Source organism: Lampris incognitus, chromosome 2 (genome assembly GCF_029633865.1).
Source record: "Lampris incognitus isolate fLamInc1 chromosome 2, fLamInc1.hap2, whole genome shotgun sequence".
Lineage (NCBI taxonomy): Eukaryota > Metazoa > Chordata > Actinopteri > Lampriformes > Lampridae > Lampris > Lampris incognitus.
In genome coordinates, this window is record NC_079212.1 from 11,610,519 (window position 1) to 11,635,944 (window position 25,426).

General features: G+C 51.8%; 1 protein-coding gene across 1 annotated transcript in view; it reads right to left on the reverse strand.

Moving 5' to 3' along the window:
* LOC130108344 (plexin-A2-like) overlaps positions 1–24,180 on the reverse strand; it is a 73,485-nt gene extending 49,305 nt beyond the window's left edge. The window contains exons 1-2 of the mRNA XM_056275249.1: positions 24,072–24,180; positions 23,220–23,386 (exon numbers count right to left, since the gene is read on the reverse strand). The gene's annotated coding sequence lies outside the window, so the exon portion shown is untranslated. The remainder of the gene's footprint in view (positions 1–23,219; positions 23,387–24,071) is intronic.
* Between the last annotated feature and the right edge of the window lie 1,246 nt (positions 24,181–25,426).

A 25,426-nucleotide genomic window follows, 5' to 3' on the forward strand; every position in this document is an offset into this window, starting at 1 on the left:
TTATGAGACAGCTCAAGCCCGTTACATGCCATAAGCAATCATCAGCTGTCTATAATGAAACCAATTTCCATATGAGATTTCATGTCACCTTAAGTCACAATAATTTTAATATGAAACCTACTTTGCTTCACCCTCAGTTGTTTCAAATGCAAAACCCTCTTTACTTTCTAACACAAATGTTTTCTTTGTTCTGGGTATTAAACCTTATTTAAACACACCTAGTTCTTAAGCATACACTAAATCACTCACAGAAAATACCCAATGGCAAATACCAAACACACAGTCAATGTACAACACATGTTACAAATGTCCTTAGCATGAAATGAGACCAAATTCAAATCTTTTTAGTACCGGGAATTCAGATCAATCACTCAACTCAAAAATATAAATGTATCTATGCCGGCAATACACACCAAATTAATGTGTTGCAGGCCGGTTATGCTGCTGGAGTACAGTGTGGCCACAAACCCAGTGGCCGCTTCACTCAAACGAGCAAACAAAAAGAATGGATGGAATCCAGTTCCCTCGTTGCAGCGAGATGGTGGCAGAGTTCCGTCACCTCGTTCAATGCTATGGCAGTGGAAACAAGCAGCTGCGTTGCTCCTCGCACACACTCGTAAATGTCTGGTCTGTCCGTCAAGTTTCTTCTTCTTTTCGCCTTAGTCAGATGAAACAGCGAACTCTCTCAAAAAGATGCTGGGATGGTCTGGGGTTCAAACCCAGGACCTTCTTGCTGTGAGGCAACAGTGCTAACCACTGGACCACTGTGCTGCCCCCACTGGACCACTGTGCTGCAAGAGTTTCAGTGGCCATGTGAACTATTCACAGAGGACTGGGGAATGGTTGCAATCACAGCATTTGTAAGATGTCGACAAATGTACTCCTAGTCCTCCCTCTGTTCAGGGATGGTCATTTCCTCTTCACATAGATGGCCTCTTTGACTCCCTGTTCAAACCAGTGTTCCTCCCTATCAAGGATGTGCACATCCTCATCCTTGAAAGAGTGGCCACTTGCCTGTAGATTGGTGTAGATTGCAGAGTCTTGGTCTGACGCGTTAGCTCTTCTGTGTTGTGCCATCCTGTTGATCAGAGTTTGCTTTATTTCCCCGTTGTACAAGTCACACCAATCCTCCTGGCACCTAACAGCGTACACTATATTGCTCTGTTTGTGGCGGGGCACCCAATCCTTGAAGTGGACCAATTTCTGGCGCAGCGTGCTTTGGGGTTTGAAAGCAACTGAGATGTTGTGTTTGGAAAATATGCATCTTGGCTTTTCTGACACTCCTGCCACATACAAAAATCACCGCTGGTTTATGCTTAGGCAGCTGCTGACCTTCTCCTCTCTTCGATCGGCTGGTGCATTGTTTAGGTGTCTTCCTGGGTTTGAAAAATGCCCAGTTAGGATAACCATACTTAACCAGGGCCTGTTTAATGTGGGATTTCTCCAGTTCCCTGGCCACTGTATCAGTGGGGACATTATCAGCTTGGTGGTACGGTGTCCTGATGACTCCTAGTTTGTGTTCCAGTGGATGATGAGAGTCAAACCTTAAGTACTGATCAGTATGTGTTGATTTACTGTTAACATCAACATTCAAAATGTCCCCCATCACCAACTGCAATTTCACAGTCTAAGAAGTCTAACCTGTTGTTTTTCACATTCTCCCTGGTAAACTTGATGTGGGTGTCCACAGAGTTAATGTGGTCGGTGAAATGTTGTATGTCTTGAAATTTAATTTTAACCCAGGTGTGGTCCATATATCTGAACCAATAGGTGGTGTCCCTGGATAGGACATCAAAGCCATCTTTTCCACTTCCTCCATTCACAAGTTGGCAACTATAGGTGAGACAGGGGAACCCATAGCACATCCATGCTTCTGCCTATAGTACTGCCCCCTGTATGTCGATTGGGAGATGTTCCGCACGACCCCGACTAATGTCAGTGAGTTTATGGAAGTAGCAGTGAGTTACATCTCTATGCTAACAAACGCTATCATTCCGAATGTCAAGATTAAGATCTTCCTGAACCAGAAACCATGGGTTGATAGAGCAGTTCGATCGGCATTAACAGCTCGCACCATCACCTACAACGCAGGGCTGATTTCTGGTGACATGACTGATTATAAAGCAGCGTCTTATGGCCTGCGGAAGACAGTCAAAGAGGCTAACCGGCGCTATAAGGACAACGTGGAAGCCGACTTTAATGAAGCTGACTCCACTCGCATGTGGAATGGACTACAGGTCATTATGGATTTTAAAAACAAGCCTTGCTCGGCTATGAGTGTGGATCCCTCCCTAGCTGACAAACTGAACGTGTTTTATGCACGCTACAAGGCCAATGGCACCAACAACAGCCAAATGGCCACAGCAGACAGCAGGGAACCCCCATTCACCGTCTGAGAGCGATGTGAGGAGGGTCCTTAGGGGGGGGTAAATGGCAAGAAAGCTTCAGGGCCGGCCGAGATCCCTGGCCGGGTCTTAAAATCCTGAACTAACCAGCTAGCACCAGTGTTTACATACATTTTTAACACATCCCTGGCCCAAGCCGTCGTCCCCTCATGCTTCAAGCGGTCCATTATTGTCCCTGTGCTAAAGAACAATAGTCCACCATGCCTGAATGACTACCGACCAGTGGCCCTGACGTCAGTAGTGATGAGGGGCTTTGTGAGGTTGGTGAAATATTTCATCTGCTCATCCCTGCCCAGCTCATTCGACCCCCTGCAGTTTGTCTATAAAAACAACAGGTGCAGAGACGATGCCATCGCCAACCTCTTTCACACCACCTTAACCCACCTGGATGGGGGGGAGAGGGAACTACGCACATATGCTGTTCATTGAGTACAGTTGAGCATTTAATACTATAGTCCCCCTCAATCTGGTCACGAAGATGAGGTCGCTAGGAATCAACACCCCATTGTGCAATTGGGTGTACAACTTTCTCAGTGATCGGCCCCAGGTGGTTAGGGCGGGCGGCCTAACCTCCGGAACATTGATCCTCAACACAGGTGCTCCTTAGGGTTGTGTGCTGAGCCCTCTGCTATACAACATCTACACATGACTGCAAAGTCAAGGACAGTTCCACCTCCATCATCAAATTTGCAGACGACAACAGTGGTAATAGGCCCGATTTCCAACCACAACAAACAGGCCTATCTGAACCAAGTAGATGACCTGACACAGTGGTGCCAGTCCAACAACCTGACCCTGAACGTCAGCAAGACTAAAGAAATGGTGGTGGACTTCAGGAAACAGCAGGGGAACAGATACAACCCACTAAAGATCAACGGGGAACCTGTGGAGAGGGTCTCCAGCTTTAAATACCTCGGTGTACACATCGCTGAGGACCTCACCTGGACTCTTCACACTCAGCATACTCTAAAGAAGTCCAGACAGAGGCTCTACTTCCTCCGAAAGCTGAGGAAATTCGAGGTCTCACCCTCCATCCTGAAGACATTCTATTCCTTGGCTGTGGAGAGTGTCCTAATAGGTTGCATCACCGCCTGGTATGGAAACTGTTCTGTCCGTGACCAAGCTGACCTGCAGAGAGTGGTGCGTTCTGAACACACCACCAGAACATCCCTCCCCATCCTGCAGGACACTTACACCAGAAGGGTGAGGACGAGAGCCAAGAAGATCATGAACGACACTTCTCACCCTAACAACGGACTGTTCAGGCTATTGGGGTCTGGTAGACGCATCTGTAGTCTTAGGGCCAAAACAGAGAGACTAAAGAGAAGTTTCTATCCACAGGCCATAAGAACTCTCAACATATCCAACCTTTCACATACTTGAGACAGCTAGGTTTTTATTTTTTATTTATTGTTTATTTTGACTTAAGAATGCACTGATCTTTTGTCTTTTATCTCTATATACTAGGCCTATGTCTTTTTTCACACAGTGACAGACGGAGTACCCCCCCTTCATTTCACTGCATGTTTTACTCTGTATTTCTGTGCATGTGACAAATAAAGTACTTGAACTTGATGTGGAGTACGTGGACTGAAGACACAGCTTCAGGAGCAGACACACTTGGTCAGTGTTAAGGACAGTGTTAAGGGTGGTAGTTGTGGTTTGTTTTGCCGTTTTGATCTCCGAGTGAGAGAGAAACCTACACAGTTGATACTTTCGATTTGTGTACGTGTATAAGCAAGACACAGAGCGAGAGAGAGACTTAGACAGAACAAGAGGAGGAAGGCAGGAGAGAGGGAGCTGTGCTTTCATTACTCCAGCTGGGTAACAAGCCATTACAGCCACGGCAGCAGCCACAACTCCAGAAGCTGGCACAGTATAGCCGCTATTATCTGGAGCAAATTTACACAGCCTGACTGGCACACTTTAGCGGAAGGAGAAAGAAGGAAGGGGGAGGGGAGGAAAAGAGACAGAGATCTGGAGAGAAGAGGATGGACAACAAAAAAAAAGAAAAGAAAAAGGCTAGACTGTACACGTATCATTTTGGTCTAAACGTATGCTCTCTCTACTCATTACACAATGAGATGGGTGGCACCTGTTATTCCACTCAGCAGGCATCAAATACAGCCAAAATCCAACACGGTTACATAAGAGATTCTGGGGGGGAGAAAAAAAAATGATAGAAATCCTGCCAGTCAAAGTAATCCCTTCAATTTCTCTTGCTACTGTTTCATCTGCGAAAAGAATGATAGAGCCCAGGCTAGCTCTGTAATCACATGCTGGCTAGGAGGATGGGGGCTACTCGCGGCTGGCTAACACCCAGCAGCGGGAAACCTAGCGGGATGCCACTCTTCCTTTAAGCTGCTCCTTCAGACCCACTCGATCGTATCACCATACATCACTACACCTTCTTTCTTTTTTTTTTAAATTGATAGATTGGACAGATTGATGGATTACAGATTATATAATGTGTTGCTTTGTGTATTGGTTATATACCCACTGACAGGGAATGACAGCTAGCTCCGAACAGTAACCAATGGGGGCACAACCATTGTCAATAGATACACACACACACACACACACACACACACACACACACACACTAGCTGATAGCTGCCATGCATCTTCAGCCATGCTTGCTGGACGAGCTCTCTATGTGAAAATCAATCAGTTGCCAATCCAATTAGCGATTTCTGTTCCCCATCATGCTGTATCTTGGGACAGTTGGCGAGCACAATGGGGCGGTAGGGGCACCAGCGTTAAATAAACGAGCACAGGAAAATAAATCCCTTTAAAATGACGGTCATAAACAGAGACGATGAAAGAGGCAGATGCATATTTGGCGCATTTTTCACTGTGATCATAAACATCGAGATAGTTGACGGCTTTTTCTCCAGGATCTATTGATAAAGACTTGGAGTAATTGCTTGATGTTCTGTTGTTCAGTTTAGCATCATGAGACGGACTGATGATGACAACACTTGGGGCTCTGAGGCACCAGCTTTTAGTCAGCTGATGTGCAGCTTTTTTCCCCTTAACACCCACATCTGAGTGTATGTGTATTGTGTGAACAGCTCTGTCTTTGTGCTAGTGTGTGTTCAGCCTATTTAATACTTGAAACAGGGCTTGAAAAACAACCTGTGTTCTGTGACTCCCTTGGCTAGTTAGCCACACTCCTTCATATTTCCCATCTCCTTTTTTCCACACACACACACACACACACACACACACACACACACACACACACACGCACACGCACACACACACATATCATCGGCGGTCACTTGGGGTTGAGCCCAATTGTTCTCCCTCTTGGTCCCCCTGGGTCTTCACGTAGGCATACAGGCTGATCCTGGAGCCACATAATGGGAGGACGCCTGCGCGTGACAGCTTTTTATGTGGAGTGGCTGATGCGCCTGCAGCCACCACACAGTCCTTGGCAGGGGGTGGCCCGAGTCCAATGGCATGGAGAACCAAGACGATTGGGGACCACCTTCTGTTGCAGCCTTCATCCACCTCCACTGCCGTTGTGACCCGGGGACATCTTCCGCCAGTTCTGCCGTTGAGGTCTTTGTTGGATCGCGCTTCATCTGGAACCTCCCCTTCACCTATCCGCTTTGGGTGACCCTACCAGGAGCCACGCTCCGGATGGCATAGCTCTTGGGATCATTAGTACACGCAAGCTTCTCCACCACAAGAAGGTGGTGATCTAGAAGAAGACACACACACACACACACACACACATACAACAACACACTCACATGGATGCATGCCCACATACACACACTCCTTCCACTTCCCTCCACTCCACTTTCTTTATTATCTCATCAGAATCTGGATTCTGGGCTGGATGCAGGTCCTTTGCTTCCTCCCAGCAATCTTGAACCACCCCTATCCCATCACATCTAAAACTCCAGCCATAGCCTCACTCTGCCCAGGGTCCATTATCTATTTCAGTAGCTGCAGCTGGTTTATTGACGGGCTAGCTCTTGTGAAGGGTTAAGTCATCTAACCCCAGTCTGCCCCCCCCAACAGACAGAGCACAGCGGCTGCTGTATAAACATCATGTTTTCCTTACATTGGCTGCTGCCCCGTCTGTCTCCCCGCTGAACCCCGCTACAGGGTCACTCAAAGGCCGAGCTAGTGTGTGACATAAAGCACCGGGCACCCCGAGTGAAACCATAACACAGATAACACTTCACATGAAGGAGCAGACAGTGTTTATGATCGCTGGGTCTGATCGCAGTAACAGTTGTGGCTAAAAGGGAATCTTAAAAGAAACTTAAGCATAACATACTGTGAAGGAGCTAAAAATATTCTGCACTTTTAAACAGAATGAAAAATCTAAGAATGTGTTTCTTTGTGATTCATATCAAGCGTTATACCCCAGTTTTACAGCTAATGGGGTGTTTGTGTTGTTTGTGGTAAAGACCTCCTGCAACCCTTGCATAACGGTGTTTCTGTCTGTCAGATGCACACCACTCTGCCCGAGGACCACCACGGCCTATATTCAGGCTCTTTCTAGTAATGCACATATCACAGATCCATTACATCGCAGTCACACAGGGTTCAACCCCTCGCTCCCGCTCTCTCTGACTCCAAAAGAGGATCCTCTAATTTCATCAGAGGTGATAAAACACCACAGAATCAAGTCCGCGGCTAGTTACTTAGCCCAATCTCCGTCTGGATAAGAGGCAATAACAGCGTGTGGTGGGGAAACTGGATGCTTACTCACACTGAAAGCTACATGCCCAGCAAGCACAATCCTCCACTTCAGCAAAAGCTTTGCTCGCTGTTCGCACACTACACCACAGAACCAGCGACTGATCCTCCTCTGTGCATGGAGTGGACAATTAGCTGGTTTAACAGGCAGCACGCTGGCTGGTTCAGGTGGTAAAACCTTGTGGCACAGTGGTAGAAGCCTAAAAAAGGACCCTAGCATCTGATATCCTACGCAGAGCACTGAGTGAGAATAACATCAGGAAGTCAACTTTCAAATGAATAAATGAAGGAAATTAGAGGGTTCATTGAACAGGGAACAGAGACAGAAGTAGGCCACAGTCTATGTGCTAAATACCCTATCAATGACTGGCAAAATGGAAAAACTCATGTTGAACACATATATTCCTGTTTCAGAAACATATATATGAGAAAGAGAGAGATAAAGACATGTGCCTTCCTAAAACATTTTAGTAATTGTGTCAGTCTGAGTGGAAGAAGTTGAAAATCTGTAGCTACAGACTGAAAACTTGCATTACGAGCATTTGTATGCAAGTCCAACTAGGTCTGGCAATGAAAATGAATAATAAAACAGCAGTGAGAGCTGCAGTAAGCATTAGCTCAGCCTTGCGTATGCAGGGTGTATAAAAATTCACCTGACTGACCTCTGCAGAGAGGCAGCTCCTGCCAGGCCATGCTAGAGCGGGACAGAATTGGATGGGACGGGGCCCAATCAGCGAGCTGGCTGGCTGACGGGATCACCGCTGAAATGCACATTCATGCCTTCCGGCCAGTTCCATGTGAACCCCGCACCGGATGGAGCACTGGCTGGGACACGGTGGAAAATCAGCTCTGGCTGGCTTCCTGTGAGCCAACGTCCTAAGAGCGGAGTAGGCATATCAGCACAGCAGGCACTTCCCCACACACACACTAGTGGCACCTTTGTTGCCCTCTTTACAACATGCCTTTTTTTTTCTTTGCAGTTACATAACTTTATTGCATTTACAATAGCTCTGCTCAGGAATGCGTGTGACTAAAATGCCCTTCATAAAATATAATAAAATGGGCTCACTTTAAGAGGGGGGAAAAAATGTGTATTTCTGAAGATTTAGCAACCGGCTAAATATTTAAATTTCATGCAAGGGCAAATGTTTTCAACGGTGACATATAACCTGCCACGGGATACATGCATGTATAGCTTAGCGCGGGGCGCATTCATTACACGTGGCACGATTCCACCCCACCTGCTTATGGCGGGCTCGGAGAGTGTGGGTGAAGCAGCGAGGTGGGAGGAGGGAATGTCATGGTGACCTAGAAGGCCCGCGATGAAAAATAGTGTGTCGACGGAGAAATAGCAAAGCCTTGTATTATTCACTTCAGCTGTGAAGGTTGAGTGTAATATGCGCGAGATGGTGGCAGGGCTTGTTTGAGGATTATTTTCCACCGCTGAGATGATGCATGGCGAATAGAGAGGAGAGAGAAGAGCGGAAGAGGTCTGTTCTTCCTGTGTTCGCCGTCACAGGGACAGGAGGAGAGATGGAAATGGCCCCGTGGACTCTTTTTTTAATGCTCTTACAGCCGGTTTGAAAAAGCCTTGGACGCTGCTACAGGCTATCACAAGCCCGGCACGTATCGTTTCCTTCCCGCACCCTCCCCCGTCATCTCTCTTCACCTTCCTCTGTTTCCTATCATCATTACACCTGCTGCATCTCCGAGCTGAGCCTACTGCCCTTTTTGGCGAGCCGGGGGAAGCCGAGCAGTCATGGAGGAGAACGAGGTGCAGAGGCGACGTACGGAAGCTGATGGATAGGACTCTTGGAAACACTCCTGGCTGCAGCAGCTGCTCGGAGCCTGTCATCGGTGGCTAAATAAAGAGCTACTATACTACTACTAGACCGCTGCACCTGAGAACAAAAACTACACATTCGATCCCACAGACCCAAAGGCGCTGGGGTTTTTAACCTGAACTGATGAAGACGTGGCGGACGGATAGGAGGGCCATCCATATTGTTCTGACAGCAACCTCTGGGACATTGGTGCATGTGGCCTCTCAGTTCTCCACAGCTGTCCGTCAGTATTTTCCTTGTACTACATCTTGATAGCGTCGCTCAGCTGAGAGGCCCGGGTCTGTGGAATGCATGTCATTGATATAATCACACACACTGGCATGCACATAAGTAGGTCTTAAGGGGAACAAAAAAAAAACAACATTGAAATTCAAAGCGGGGCTCGTCTAAATCCAGCTCAAGTGTGAACTGCATAGTAATTCCTGCAAAGCTCTGACAGCGGATCCTGTAACTGCCAACTAGGGCGAAACCGCGAGGGCTTTAGGACCCTGTCTCCCACTGCAGAGTAAATACATAATGGCCAATGGAGCTTTATGTATATATCAGCGGCGCCTCCTGCGCCGCCTCGGTCCCCAGACCGAGATCCCAAGCGCGGGGTCTCTCCCTCTCTGAATGCTAAATCCGGGCGTTGCTAACTGAACCTTAAGCTTGATCAAAGATGAATCCTTGCTGGCGAGATGATTTAAATTAGCATCCGTTTGATTGTTGGGGGGGGGGGGATCTAGGGAGGCTGAGACCAGATCCCAGCGAGAAGCAGAGAGACAGCGAGAGAGAGAGAGACAGCGACACCGATATATGCCCAAGAAAGAGCAATAAAGCAGAGAGAGAGAGAGAGAGACAGAATGACACCAAGAAAAAGAAATGGAGTGCAATAAAAAAAGGACAGGGGGAGGCGATAAAGAGGGGGAATAAATCAAAGAAAGGAGAATTCCATGACTGAGCAGCATGACCACGCCATACCCAGGTGGTCCGTATTCCACTGCGACAGCTATAACCGTTATGGGGGACTTTCTTCTTCTGAGGCTCACATACATGTGCAGCCGGTGGACGGGGGGCAGCGTGGCTCAGCTGCTCTAAAAGCCATCACACTGACTTGGGTATGGGCTCAGTGAGGCAGGAAAACGAGGCTTTGGCAGGCAAGCCGGACCCTCTCCCCTCCCAGACGAGGGAAGTAACTGTGGCCCTCGACGTGAAGTTATTCGGCGGTGAAGGATAGGATGAAATGAATGCCTGTGTTCGAGTCAGCACAAACACACGGCAACAAGCGCACGCAACCCAAGCGGCCGGAGTATTTCCTACTATGGCCGCATTCAATTATCTGCTAGTTACAGCTCACAGTGGTGGGGGCCTGTGGTTGGGTACTTGGCAGTTGCCCTATGAGCCAAACAAAACAGCACGACTGCCGCCTCTCTTAAACTGAATCAGCAGGGAAAATATATAATCATACCCCGGCGCAAAAAACCCCCAAAAAAAAACACAACCCTGCAATAACAGGAATGAAAGAAACGATACAAATCGACTGTTTCTTACCCTGGAGAAAACGTGACGCAGGGTGAAAAAAAAGCGTCATTCGGCGTTTCATCAGTAACACAAACAGGGGCAGCCGGGGCAGACTAACATGCTGAAGTGAGCTAATTAGGGCACTTGGTGGCTGCTTCAGTGCCGTCTCAGTGTGGCTGAGACCGACAAGCAGTCGATCAAAAGTGCGGGGAGGAAACTAGCTCGTCTGGAGTATTTCTACGTGTCACTATTGCTCTTATCACATGAAGAAGAAAAACAAAACACCTCCACACCTCCGCCAACATCATGGTGGTGTTGCCCCATATCCCCCCAGGCTGGCCGAGGCAGGGCAAGACGGCCAGTAGCTAAGGACACCCCAACCCCAGACCACCTATGTTTTCACCAGCCTTGGGAAAACAGTTGGATTTTAGCCTGCGCCGCACCCGCGCCGCACCCGCACCGCAGCACAGTATCCTTGAGTTCGGACGCCACATCTAAGGGAACAAACCCACCCTCTCGTTCTCGCCCTCCTTTGCACTCACAGTTTCCTCTTCCTGTTTGACTCAGAGGGAAAATCGCAGACCTCCCCGTTTCCTCCTCTGTGTTTTGTACCGCGGCCTGTGAACGCCGTACGGGTGCTGTCGACACAAAGCCGCAGCCGAACTGAGTGTGACCCCCCCCCCCCCCCCCCAGCCCTGCCCAGGCATGAGGTCAGGCCGCGGGTGGGAGTGTGGAGTGTGCCCTCCTTAAGCTTACAGGAATCCCCTGCGATTGTGTTGTCGCGGGCTGGCTGTCTCGGCCGTATGGAAATTTGTGCTATCATCATCTCCGTCAGAAACGAGGGTTCTCTTGACTCCAGTATCTGAGCCATCTCGGTCAGGTGAATTATGCAAATGTAGATAGGACACAAAGCCTCCTCATTGGAGCTCAGAGATCTAATCGCATTTTGTAAAAAAAAACCCAAAACTATTGCACGGTGTAGGGTGCAGTTACACTACAGTTACTTCCTTTCTACCAAACATTTATAGTAAAGCCTGTTTTCTGTGAGCAGTTCAGTAGTTACATGGACATGTGGGAGAATCCCACACTGGCTTCGAAACTCCCTCCTCCCATAGCGCACCGGACACTGCTACTGATGGCTACACAGGAACTACCTGCACCGTAAAATCACGTGGCCTACTCTGCCGACATGATTACCTGCCCCCCCCCCCCCCCCCGTCCTCCCCAGTTGTGTCTGGCCAATTACCCCACTCCTCCAAGCCGTACCGGTGGCTGCTCCGCCCCCTCTGCCCATCTGGGGAGGGCCTGCGGACTACCACATGCTGCCTCCCATACATGTGGAGTCGCCTGCCGCTTCTTTTCACCTGACAGTGAGGAGTTTCACTGGGGGACGTAGCGCGTGGGAGGATCACGCTACTCCCCCCCGGTTCCCCCTCCCCCCTGAACAGGCGCCTCGACCGACCAGAGGAGGCGCTAGTGCAGCGACCGGGACATGTACCCACATCCGGCTCCCCACCCGCAGACAGGGCCAATTGTGTCTGTAGGGACGCCCCGACCAAGCCGGAGGTAACGCGGGGATTCGAACCGGCGATCCCCGTGTTGGTAGGCAACGGAACAGACCGCCACGCCACCCGGACACGACTATGTGTTGTGTTGTGTGTGTGTGTGTATGCGGTGCCGGTCTTCCTGTCTCCGGATCGTTCTGATCAGGTTTACCACAGAGGGGAACCCGGAGAGAGGTGGGGTTTGTGTATTGAGCCTCGGCGCGCCGCGTCTCAGCGCCTCACAACCTCCTCCACTAAAGCCGCAGGCGCTCTCTGTGCCGCACAACCGGCAACTACAGTAGCCGCAGCAAGACAAACAAAGGGCGAAGGTGTCTTTCATCCGGCTCGTTAGCGGCCGAGTACAAGCGAGGGAGCCGGCGAGCGGACAGGGATTCGCGAAATAGTAAAGGGGGCCGTCCGTGTTTGGGTGCGTGCACGGGTCCGCACGCGGGGTACGGGCGCACACGGGGGGCGGGCGTGTCTTTGGAGCGGATTCACCGGTGACACCACGCCCGAAGGCCTCTCCCTTTCTCAACTGTTTCTGAACTAAACGCGCCCTTTGTTGTGTGCCGGCGCGTGGCAGAAGGTTCGGACAGCCTAGGTGCCGAGCGGCAGGTGAATGTGAAACTGTGTTGATAGTCTGCGGTGTCCAAACCACACACACACACACACACCCCCCACCATCACTCCACCCACCCGTCTCTCTCTCTCTCTCTCTCACTCCTCCACCCTCCCAAGTAAACAAGAGAGAACAGAGAGGGGAAGCAGAGGGAGGAGGCTGTGTGGGGGGGGGGGGGGTGCCCGGCTCTAAGCTGCTAATTGTCAGCTTTGAAAGGGCGATGAAGAAACCGTGTACGGCACAAAATGAGAACGCCTGAGAGCTTATTTCAGGTGATCACTGATGAAAACATCAGGCTTTTTGGCTGCCGAACGGGTAACACCCCTACCGCTTCAGCGTTGCACACAAACGGCGGCTGCGTGCGCGACGACAAAACACCGGGAGAGGCGAAACCCGGCAACGGGCCGGCGTTCAACTCCGCCATTATGTTCAAAAGATAATAACGCTCGGGGGGGGGGGGGGGGGGGGGGGACGGTGCGTGCTTTGTAACGAAATGCAAATTTTTCCTCACCTATTCACCCCTGTCAAGATCAACATGTTCTTCCCCAAAATATGGGTGGGTGGGGGTGGGTGGGTGGGGGGGTGCAAGCGGCGGAGCCGGCGAGGCTTGTGCAACGTGCTGAACGGTAAACACTGTACTTACAAGCATTCAAATGTTTTCAGCCGAGAGAAGAAAGAGAAGAAAAAAACCAATCTTCTTAATTCCCAGCTCCCGACGCCTGCTTCCATTTGTAAAGACGGGCGAGCAAATAAAGGTGTGGCTGAGTAATACCGGCGCTGTAGCGGCGGTGTCATGTCAGACATCCCATGAACCCTTTCTTCTGGCTGGATCAGCCATTTAATGGCATTAGCTCCAACTGTAAATCCCTAACTGTTGCAGATTAAGACATGAGAGGATGTTCATTCACTCCTTTCAAGTGCAAACCTGCCCAGCTCCTTTCTCTCACACCCCCCCACCCCCGCCCCCGCCCGCCCTCCTCTTCCCCCCCCCCCCCCGTCTCCCCCAAGGCAGGCAAACGTTTCAGAGCAGTCATATTTAATCAGCATCTCCACGGACAACACCGGGATTTCAGGTTGTGTGCCGTGAAGGGGGCTGGGGCTGTCACACTCGGGGTAATTGTCTCAGCTGCCCCAATTCACCGGCAGTTCTCCCCCTCAGCGCTGAAGGGGAGAAGACGAGGCCTGCGCCGTCCGTCCCCGGATTGCGTCCCACGTATAAATTACACATGACGTAACAATTTAGGACCGGTTACTTTTGTATCCTATATAAGATCGACGCACTTATGTTGATCATCTGACTTGTGTCAAACGCGGCCTACAAAGAGACGCGGCTGTCGAGGCTCACATTTCATCGGTTATGACGGAGGCAGAATAATATCTGTGTTTGGCGGAGCCCCCCCCCCCCGCTGTTCCGCTGCGCCCATGCAGCGTTTCCCTTTGATGGCAAAGGGCACTAGGAAGTAAAGAGTGGTGAAACAACAGCGTCTGACTTCCTGGCTGATAGATTTATCTCCAGACTGTTTGCGAAGCAGGAACAAACACGAGTCTCTCTGGAAGGCCCGGCGTCTCCGCAGCTGGGCTTAGTTTATGCGCCGTTCACAATGGCCAAATGATTTGATAAGACGGGCCCAAGAACGGCGGGGAGGAGAGAACGGCGCTCATTGTTCCTCGGAGGCCGGCACATTCCACACGGGCAAGTGTTCGGCCGTGTCCTTGGGAGCCGACTCCCAACTTAAAACCAGCCACGACGAAAAGCCGCTAACGCCGTCAAGGTGTCGTTAGCACGGCTACACCTCCGGAGGTGGAAGGGCGAGCCGCCACACCAACCTAAGCCCAGACTCGGTCCGGGCTGTTGTTAAAAGCCGCCTTTCATCCCGCTTCTCCCTCTGGAGTTGGTGTCTGCATCTGAGTCATGTGTTTGTATTCATGCATGACCATTAACTGCGGTTTCTCTCCTCCCGGGGCAGAATTCACAGAATCCATTTCCCTCGGCCCCGAACACGACCAGCCGCCTTCGGCCAAAGGAAGGAGACTGGTTTCGCAGAACCGAGAAGGAGTCGCTCCAGACCAGCCTCTCCTCATAACAGTAACGCACTTTCACAAACCTCTACACCACCCGGCGTTCGTGTTCTAACGACGGACCGTCCCGTGTTGTTTGAAGCGGGTCCAACCGCGCGGCCACGGGCCGACTCACTCGGTGCGACTGTTTGGCCCCGGAGCAGGCTTCACCCTCCAACACACATCCCACTGAAACAGACACCCATGTGCATTCTGGGGGGTTTTTTTTTAAAGCGGGGAGTGTTTCTTGTTCTTTCATCATCACTTTAGTTCAATTTAACTCGGTCTATAACAGTTGAGAGTATTTATGAGCAGATTTGTGTGCATGTGTGTCTGAGAACGAGAGAGAGAGAGAGAGAGAGAGAGAGAGAGAGAGAGAGAGAGAGAGAGAGAGAGAAAGGAAGTGAGAGGAAAACCGAGAACAAGAGAGAAAGACAAGAGAAAAGTTCATTTTTTCCAGGCAGGGTTTTCTGTTTGCTATCTTACACATGGATGAATTTGGGCAGGCTTTATTCCCCTTATCTCATCTCAGCCGAGGGGCCAGGGATGTTTTAGGGCCTCCATCGGCCCACGTGGTAAACGGAGCCGCGCCCGGACGAGGCCGAGCAACAACGAGGAAAGCAGAGATGCAGGTGTCAGCCAGGCTTTACGCACAACGGGCCAACGGGCCGACGGGCCGACGGGCCCGGCGCTAAGCCGAGCCGAGCGTCCTCTAAAGAACCTTATCCGGCGCTTACACGAGCTCCTCCGCAGAATGACACCGGGACGAGAGGTGTTATGCAAACACGCCGACCTGCCGGGTAGCGCACACCCGCAGGAGTCGCTGGCGTGAGAAAAATCACACCTTGCTTGTGGAAGGGATATGGGAACTAATGGCGGAATCGGAGTCATGTCTCCTGGGCGTCCGGGAGGCGCGGCGGTCTCTTCCGCTGCCTACCAACACAGGGATCGCCGGATCGAATCCCGGTAGGGCGCCCCCGACAGACACAAGTGGCCGTGTCTGCAGGTGGGCAGCCGGATGTGGGTATGTGTCCTGGCGCCTGTTCGGGGGGAGGGGGGGGTAGCGTGATTCCTCCCCCGGCAAAACTCCTCACCGTCGGGTGAAAAGCGGCGGCTGGCGACTCCACCCGTATCGGAGGCAGAATCGGGTCTCTTGGCCGTGTAGGTTTGCACATTACATGGAGTTGGACTCGGGTGTCTCGGTGTCCTTAACATAGAATCACAACACGGCAACCTTCAGATGTACACACAGGATTGATTTACACGGATGAAATAAGAGGTGACAAGGTGGCAGTGGCGCAGAGACGATATCAGAGATGCTGAACCAGATGTGTGATTAACAGGCCGCCGCCGCGGCGATTTGTGAACGGACGTGGTCGCTGTCGGGCAGCAGCAGCGTCCACAGTGGAGGGACAAAGCCGGCATCGTCCCGACTCCTCTGTGAGCAGACTAGACGAGCAATGCCTGCGCCTTGACTGTGGTCTGTGGTAACCATGGCGACAAAGGCAGGCATAGGTGTCCTCCTCACCAGGGGGCAGTGTGGGCAACACACACACACACGTGGCACATCGGCGTTTCCCTCACTGCCCACCCCGGTGCTTGGTTTCACACACACGCACAAGTACACAAACCAAATAGGCACCGCATATTGAAACAAAAGACACACACACACACACACAAGCAGAAACCAACTAAAATAGATGCACAACCACACACACAGACACACACACACACACACACAACCACTCAGAAAATACAAGCACGCTGTCATCTGCTGCTGACAGCTGCCCCTTGGCGTCTACACCAAGGCCCCCCCTCCCCTCCCCTCCCCTCCCCCTCCCGCTAGGCCTGTCTCACCCGCTCCTCCTTTGTTGCTCACTTATTGTCAACTTTGCACCAAAGACAAAACGCACGTCCTCCCGTGACACCAGCTAATTGATTATTAATGGTGCCGCGAAACACTGACTTATATTCAGACGTGGCTGAAAAGGGGGGACGATACATTCAAGGCCTTTCACGAAAACCAAACCCAGTCGAGGCTTCTGTATGTTAAGCTCCAGGTCTCCCCCCCCCCTCCCCAACGTCTCTTTCTCCATGCCTTGTGCTTTGCTTGGCGGCTCAGGCTGCAGCCCGGGAGGGCCGCGGCGACGGAGGAGACGCGGTCTAAGGTGGCGAGCTCTGCAAGTAAACCCACTAAATGACTATGTTTGTTTTTTTTGGGGGGGGGGGGGAATCATAACAACCCACATCGCTCGCTGGGGTGACAGGCTGACTTCCAGCCAGCCAGCGTGATGATCGCTGACAAACAAACAAACAGCCAGACGTGTTACAGCAAGCCGCGCCGGCTCCCCGTGCCAGGGCTGCTGCCCTCATCGCCCGCATCGCGCGATTTGGCTACACACGCTCAAATACGCCGGGGCGTCGTGACAGGAGGGGATGTAAGGAGCGCCGAGGCAGGGGTGGGCGGCAATGGGGCTGAATCCTGAAGCGGCCCGTGGTGCGAGGGAGGGAGAGGCCGATGGCCGCGGCGGGCAGACCGAGGCGGTAGAGAAGGAGCGACAGAGGCGAGGGATCCTGTCCCAAGGAAATGTGTCACGCGGGCGGTTTCTATCGACAGCTTAATCGAGGCTCCCCGCGCCCTGGAGAGCCCCTCGTGAGCAGGCCGCCTCCCCGCAACTCTCGCGGCACACCAGCCAGGCAATGTTTAGGGTTCGGCCGGCGTTGCATTGTGAGGGCGTCGGGCTTCCCCGAGGATTTGTCTCAACGCGTAGCCCCCGAGCGCGGTCCGCTAAATTCCTTTATTCCTTCTTTTCTCCCAACTTTCATTTACTGTCCATTTCTCCATCTGTCGGGATTCAGTGGCGGGACAAAGGGCTTTGTCTCAGCAAGCTGGCAAGCCTTTTGGGGGAGAGCGGAGGGCACGCCGGGGTTCACCGCTAGCTCGCTGCCATCAATAGAGAGGGTCTGGACTGGACGTGGCGCTCCCTGGCAGCGGGAAGACCGTTAACCGTTCTCCCCCTCGGCCCTCTTGACGGGACACTGGCTGGTGCCTGTCTGGGATTTGTGTACACAAGCACACACACACACACACACACACACACACACACACACAACTACCCCCCAGAGACAGTGAAACAAACTCTCCTGACAGACAGGAAAACCACCCGCCTCGGTAGACCTGATCCCAACAGCACTGCTTCAGCAGCAGGTTTTTGTCTTACGGTGGCGCAAAAGCCATAAACCAAAGTAATCTCCGGGGCTCCCCGTGTACGGTGGAAGATGTCACGCAGAGCCGTGGCATCGATTCATCCCACTCTGTTCTGTGACGCTCACACCGAGCCAGCTGCCGCTTAGCGGCGTGGTGGCCTGTAGCCGCCGGTCCAGAACGGCTCCGACACCTCTCGCGCCCGCTGCACGCGTGGCCACTCAAGATGACGGAAGCGGCGACGACGGGCGCGACTAGGTCACGAAACGTAGCCCCGCGGTCTCGTCCAGACACCCACTATTGTCTGTGCGTCGTCAAGAGAGGGACGCGGCAACGCAAGGGGCGCAATTAAAAGAACGGCTGACCTGTCGAGAGGGCGAACACCAACAGGGTGGGCACAGCTTACACCTGTCCACCGCACAGGGCGGGTGGACAGGTTGGCTATAGGAACGCATCAAGTTAACATGTCAGACGGGGCGTCCGGGTGGCACGGCGGTCTATTCCGTCGTCTACCAACACTGCGATCGCCGGTTTGAATCCCCGTGTTATCTCCGGTTTGGTCGGGCGTCCCCACGGACGCAATTGGCCGTGTCTGCGGGTGGGAGGCCGGATGTGGGTATGTGTCCTGGTCGCTGCACTAGCGCCTCCTCTGGTCGGTCGGGGCGCCTGTTCAGGGGGGAGGGGGAACTGGGGGGAATAGCATGACCCTCCCACGCGCTACGTCCCCCCTGGTGAAACTCCTCACTGTCAGGTGAAAAGAAGCGGCTGGTGACTCCACATGTATCGGAGGAGGACACGTGGTAGTCCGCAGCACCTCCCCGGATCGGCAGAGGGGGGGTGGAGCAGCGGCCAGGATGGCTCGGAAGAGTGGGGTAAGTTGGAAGAGTGGGGGAGGGGGAAGGGGGGGGATTCCAAAAAATAAAATAAAATAAAATTCAGACAAAGCCAGAGTCCTAACTTAAATGGTTGATACTCAGTCCCGGTGCGTTCACTTTCTTGGACTGAACCAGATCAGATCATGAGTTCGGTGTAACTGGAGACCACGGTGAGAAACATGTTATGTTCGTTTTTGTTTGGTTTTTCCTTCGTTTAACGTTGTTCTGCGTGTGGAAAAAGGCAAGATCGAGCTGCCATGGGATTTTATTTTTTATTTTTTTTTTGTATTTCAGTATTCAGGTCTGTTTTCTATTATCAGTACCATATAATAATCCATCCACCCATTATCCGAACAACTTACCCTGCTGTCAGGGTCGTGGGGATGCTGGAGCCTATCCCAGCAGTCATTGGGCGGCAGGCGGGGAGACACCCTGGACAGGCCGCCAGGCCAACACAGGGTGCCATATAATAATATCATATCATAATAATAATAATAATAATAATGCCATATAGTAATATCAGCTTTAGTTCATCAGTCCAGAATACGTTAGAGTTGTGAGGATCACCACATCTCTGCTTTAATACGAACCATGCAACAGATGAGGGGGGGGGGGCAGAACTCTTGATTTTGGCACATCCAAGGACAGCGAAAAAACAAAAAACAAAACAAAAACCACTTCCTCTTTTACTAATGCCAGTTTAACAACATTTGCAGGGGTAATTGTCGCCAGCGGAGACCACCCCTGCTGTTGAAGCCGGTACTTTAGAGGAGCGACAGGGCAGGCAATAACACCCCCATTGTTTACAATGATTATCCGGGAGAAAGCCGGCAGATGCGGGCGGAGGAGAGACAGTTGTGATGTCACAAGGCAGGATGAGAGCGGAGATACCAGTTCTGCCTTCCACTGGAGTGAGACCGTGTTCAGGCTACATGTTCTCCCCGGCTGCACTCTACTTGATCAATGTCACGGCCGATTCACATCTCCCCGATGTCAATCCTCACGTGAAAACACACACACACACCGACACACACACCGACACACACACCGACACACACACCGACACACACACGAGCATAACATGGCTGAGCGAGTGAGACGCGTGGGGGTCAGGGAGATTGAGATCGCTGTTGTGACAGCTGGACAGTCGAGAGGTTCGGATAAACAGCCGGACGGCGAGGGAGACGGGAGGAGGCCAGTTGCATTAAAACAAACACTCGTACTGTTTACACACCCCAGCAGATATACTAGGTGGAGGAGGACCTATTCCCTCTGGCAGGGCAAGTCGGTTGACTCGCCAAAGCCGCCGTATCTGGGGTGGGGGGGGGGTGGGGGACTGTGAGCTCGAGTGTGTGTGTGTGTGTGTGTGTAGGTGTGTTTATGCAAGCGTGAGTGTGTGTTTGTGTTTGCGTCTGTGTATGAGAGTGTGTCATTGTGTGTGAGCATGTGTGTGAAACAAAGAAGAGACAGGGAGACAGTTGGGACGAAATAAGTGTGTGCTTGTGTGTGTGCTTGTGTGTGTGTGTGCTTGTGTGTATGTGTGTGTGTGTGTCTCTCTCCTTAGTGCTTAGTGGGGGGAGAGGCTTCCCTCAGAATATACAATTGTTGAACACATTTGCACAGTTCACTCATTAAGAAATAGGTCAAGGATTCCGCCTGCATGCATAGCAACTTGTCAAAATCTCTCAAGCTAAACAAGGGTGAGTCTGGCAGCCTGAGGGGGAGGACCCGGAGAGGAGGCGCAGGCTGTGCGCTGTACGCATACTGGTGGTGACACAGCAAAGACCAAAGCAGTAGCATCCTGATCCAATTAAAAAAAAGAAAAAAGAAGAAACAGGCTAGGGAAAGTTTGCAAGGGCGGTTGTGTTACAGCAGAAGGCCGTATGGACGGATGGAGGCTGTGGTACTGTGTCCATCCCGAGCCCCAGAGGAATTGTCTCTGCTATTGTTCGGACTCGAAAGGAGTCTTCGTCGACAGAGGACGCTCTTGAGCCACGCGTAGCTCGCCGTCCCGCAGTGACGGAGAGGGCTTGGCGGCCGCGGTGTTGGTGAGCGTGTGCATGCGTTTGAGCGCTCGTGTGAGGAGGGGGGTAGGGGTATTTGGACCAAGGTGACTCCGCAGGATACGTGAAGCTGATGCACAAACACATCTCGTAAGATCTGCCCAAACCTGGAACCGGGGGTGTTTCGAACCCCCCTACGAGTGAGATGTTTGGAGAGCATCCAGTGTGATAAAGCCGTTGCCTCCGCAACAGAAAGAAAGCTGATAAAACTTTAGAGCATTCGAGCAAAGGGTGACTGCGCCGCCATTAAGCGCGAGACCTCCTGATTAATCCCCCCTCTGCAAGCACGGTGCACATCCACAAATCAATGCAGCTAGAGGACGACTCACCGTGGGACGCCTAGCCAGCCTCAGCCCCCCCCCCCCAACTTAAATCCAATACAAAATACGCCGCGACCCCACGCAGAGAGGACAGGGGGGACAGAGAGGGGTGGCGTGGAGACGTAAGGGCAGACGACCATAAGCCGTCGGACGTTCGTCCAGTGAAAGCAATTTCCATCGGGCAAAGTGTGCGAGCTTAACCTTATTGATTAGCGTGCGCGCTCAAAATGCCTCTCTCCGAGGAAGTGCCAAAGGGAGGGTTGTGCGTCCAGCACAAATCTGAGCGTCTTCGCTCGCGTCTTCCATTTTCTGGGACCGCTTGCAAAATAAGCGGAAGCTATCGATACCAGCGTTGGAAAATAGGCTAACTGTGGGCAAGGAAACAAGTTGGGGGGGGGGCAATAAGTACTCCATTTTTTTTCCCCCAAAATAATTTAAAAGAAGTCAATATGTTTCTTCTAAATTGACAACAAAGAAGAAATAAGATTGCCTGTGATAATTTTGCTCAAGGCTCAGAGAGACTCACCGGTCAGACAGACTGATTGCACCGCAGTTGCACCAGGCTATGGTTTTCTTTTCCTTCCCTTCGTTAGATTGGATTAAATTAGGTGAATATAATCAGCATGTGATAAAGGCTGAGTGCTGGTTTGTTCTTCCAAGGCAGCAATTTACACCCTGGCGCTTCCTTTTGGGGTGGAATCATTGTTGAACTTGAGACGGATATTAAAATAATGATGTGAGCGGGTCACGCTTCAGATCCACCAAACCTGATTTCGCCAAGAGGAAACGGGTTTTGATTGCACGGTCAGTGGAATTAATATGCTCGCCGTCAGCCGTGGCAGATGCAAGTTATTTTCATGCAAATGGCGGGGGGGTGGGGGGGCAATTTTCTACTTAAGACGGCATTTATTTTCTTTAGAGTCACTGTCAGGGGCGCTCGGCGAGGCTCTGCAGCATTGTGACGGAGGATGAAGATTTGTGGGTGCATCTGCTGGCCCGAGGCTCGACAGACGAAGACGGGACCTGGATTTGTAAACCGTTACCAACTGTGCACACTGCCTCCATCAGCCCTGAGCACGCCGGACTATTGCCAAATGGGAGTATTTTCTGCCGGGCGAGAACAAGCGAGTCAGAACACTCCAGTCTGGAAAGTTGTGCGATGACTCGGTGACCTCGCCGCTGGTGTTTTAAGTATGTATTCTGTGTACGCCGAAGTAACGACACAAGTCAGCTCGATGGTGTTAAAAGGCTCACTTGTTGCAGTTACTGACACGGGCTCGGGGGGGGGGGGTCTATACGGACTACCGAGGATCCCCCAGCCGCCAAATTCATAATCCGGACTCGCACGTGAAATCCAGTTTACTATCTGATCCTCTGTAAATGAGAGGGGCATGCCTTTATTATCGTGCCCGCTCGCAGTCAAGGTCAACAATGCAAAATCAGCAGGCGGCCTTACAGCGTGGTAAAGGGGAGATAAGGAGACATTATTCTGTCAGCGACAATAACGGGAATCAAACACAAAGCCAAGTGTGATTTTAACACACCCACACAGAGAGCATCAATAAGGACAATGCAGCTAGGAAAGGTCCTCTCTCCGGAATAACGTTTCAGTCACTAGTGGTGGTTAATGGGGAATTTGGCAAAATGGGAGTGGGGGGGGGGTCCTAACAGGCAAACCGTGCCGGTGCCGAGCATCCACAGCAACACCTGAGGAGGAAGGTGGGTACCGGGAGGCAGGGCAGTATGAAAACCGAATTAACCCAAAGCACCGAGTCAAGTCAGCTATCGCTGCAAACCCTCGCCGTCTGTCACACCAAGTGTTCGCCCACGCGACGTAGCCTACCCCGCGAGCCGCGGAGGGAAGGGTGCTGCTACCCTCACAGCCTTGCGAGAAACTGCCCCTCGGTCAACTTGTCCCTCCGCAGCGGACTGCACTTTGGCGGATTCGCCCCTCGCGGAACAGTGTGGATGGAGGCTCCACGCCCGGTGGCAGTCGGGGGACACAGAAGGAGTACAGTAGTATCCACGCATGGCATTTAAACGAGCACACTGGCCATCACTTACCTCCTCGATCTCAGCCGGAGTCCCCCTCCTCTGCTCCCGTGTCGGCGCGGGCGTCCTCTAACGTCTCAAGTTGCGCACTAGACCCCGCCACCAGCCACACTAAAAACCATCCGAGGTGGGAAGTCTGGCACGACGGGAGAAATTACATTGAGTATTCCGTCCAGTTCCTAGAGGAAAAACAAGAAGAAGAAGGAAGGAAGAAGAAGAAGAAGAAGAAGAAGGAAAAAAAATCGTGCTAGTCTACTGTCACGCAAACACGCCGGCGCCTCGTTCACGCGATCAAGCCCCGTCTGAGCTCCCCGAGCGCCGCCGCACGGCCGCTGCTCTTCATTAGCGCGGGTTAATATTTATGACGCAAATTCAGCTGCCAACTTCGCGCACACACCGCCTCGCGGTCCCGACCCCCACGCTCGCTCGCGCGCGCGCTCTCCTTGACCGTTCATTCACAACACAGCGCTGGTCGGTCTAACGGCAGCACATTCCTTCAGTGCGCAACGCAGCGGCGCTCCTCCGGTCTACAGCGCGGCGCGGCCGCGGCTCGCCATCGCCCGTCCGACGGTGTGAGTCACGGCGCCCGGTTGACAGGTCTGCGGCGCTACGCTGAACCCGGCTCCGTCATTGTACAGTAGTGGAGAGGGCTGTGCTGTGCTGTGCTGTGCCGTGCCGTGCCGTGCCGTGCCTATGCGTGTGTGTGTGCAGGCTGCCGCTTGCGCGCATCACGCATTTAAACCCAGCCCCCCCTCCAGATAGTCGGGAACGGATCATTACGGCGTTAACCGTTTCGGCCCAAACACAGAAGAAAGACAAGGTTTCATCATGTTCACCGACACGGCCCGGGGACGGGACACGTACCGTCTGTTGTGTCGGCGCGTGTGTGTAGAGACGAAGCGGGATGAACCGGATCGGGTCCACGGCAACGTGCGACGACTGTGCAACTGCGCGCGCGACACGCTCACGCGACGTGCACGCTACCGGTCCGGATGAGGAACGCCAATGAGGGGGATGGGATTCATATTGTGGTACGACCCTCGTTAAGTCGCGACTTCATTAGAACTTTTAACTTGATTGCAGGGCGTTTGTGTGTCAAGAGGACCGTTTCAGGGTTGACCTCTCGCACGTTAAACATCTGTGGGAAAAGATAAATAAAACCGCGAATGGCTAAAAATTGGGTAGAAAAAAACAAATCATCTCGCGTCCAAGCTTCTGTCAGAAACGTGTTTGCATCGACTGTGCAGTGCACGCTGACCACTGAATGAATGCGTGACACTCTCCCAGCAACTCTGTTGAGATACTGCCATCTATAGACCCAACAGTGAAACTGCCTCTTGATCAACGTGAGGGTAGAAACTGATAGAAAACTTTGCTCTCCTCGTTTTTAATCCTTCTTTCTTCCCTTGCATCCTCTCTTTCTCGTCCCCTGACCTTCCTTGCTTGCTTCGTCATTGTGCTTCGTATCCGGCTCGACCCTCCTTTACTCTTGTTTGCCGGTGTGTGGTGAAGATGGGATAGTCACAAGGCAGGAGGCTCTGCAGAATTTCAAATCGTTAAGTAGACTGGATGAGGCATGTATGCTGCTTTGGAGACACTTAGGGGGGAAAAAAGGGTTCTAGTCTAAGAAATCCCTTAATTATACGGTCCCCATTCATCGTGATGTCAACTGCAGTAAACGAACAGATGCCCCTCACTGGGTTAGGAGTTTGATTCAAGCTGGAGACGAGCAAATTAAATATGTACTATGCACTAATTGGACATGCTTTGGGTGCATGCTTTGGGTGAACGCATCCATTCAAATTATTGGTGTATACTGAAGTCATAACAATGCTCACTTCAGCTGTTCTGCTGAATATTTATTGTTCTCCTACACTGAGACAGCACCGAAGGGTCATATTTTTCAGCTTAAGCGGCACATATTGAGTAGTATTTTGCTTTATAGTGCATTTGTCCTTGTGCGTCACTGGAAAGATGCCCAACGAGAATTTGCCTCTCACTTCTGAGTTATTGTTATGCAGATATCATTTATCCCTGATACCGTGTACACTTTTGTTCCTTATTGAGTTACGTGTTAACCGAGCAGTAGATTAAAACGCTTTTTCTACCACGCTAATGTAATGAAAATACAACCCGCCATCGCTGACCATCTATCCTCTGCTCTTCTTTGCCCTCTAGTCAGTTATGACAAAAAGTAGGCTAACCGCATTCTCTGATGC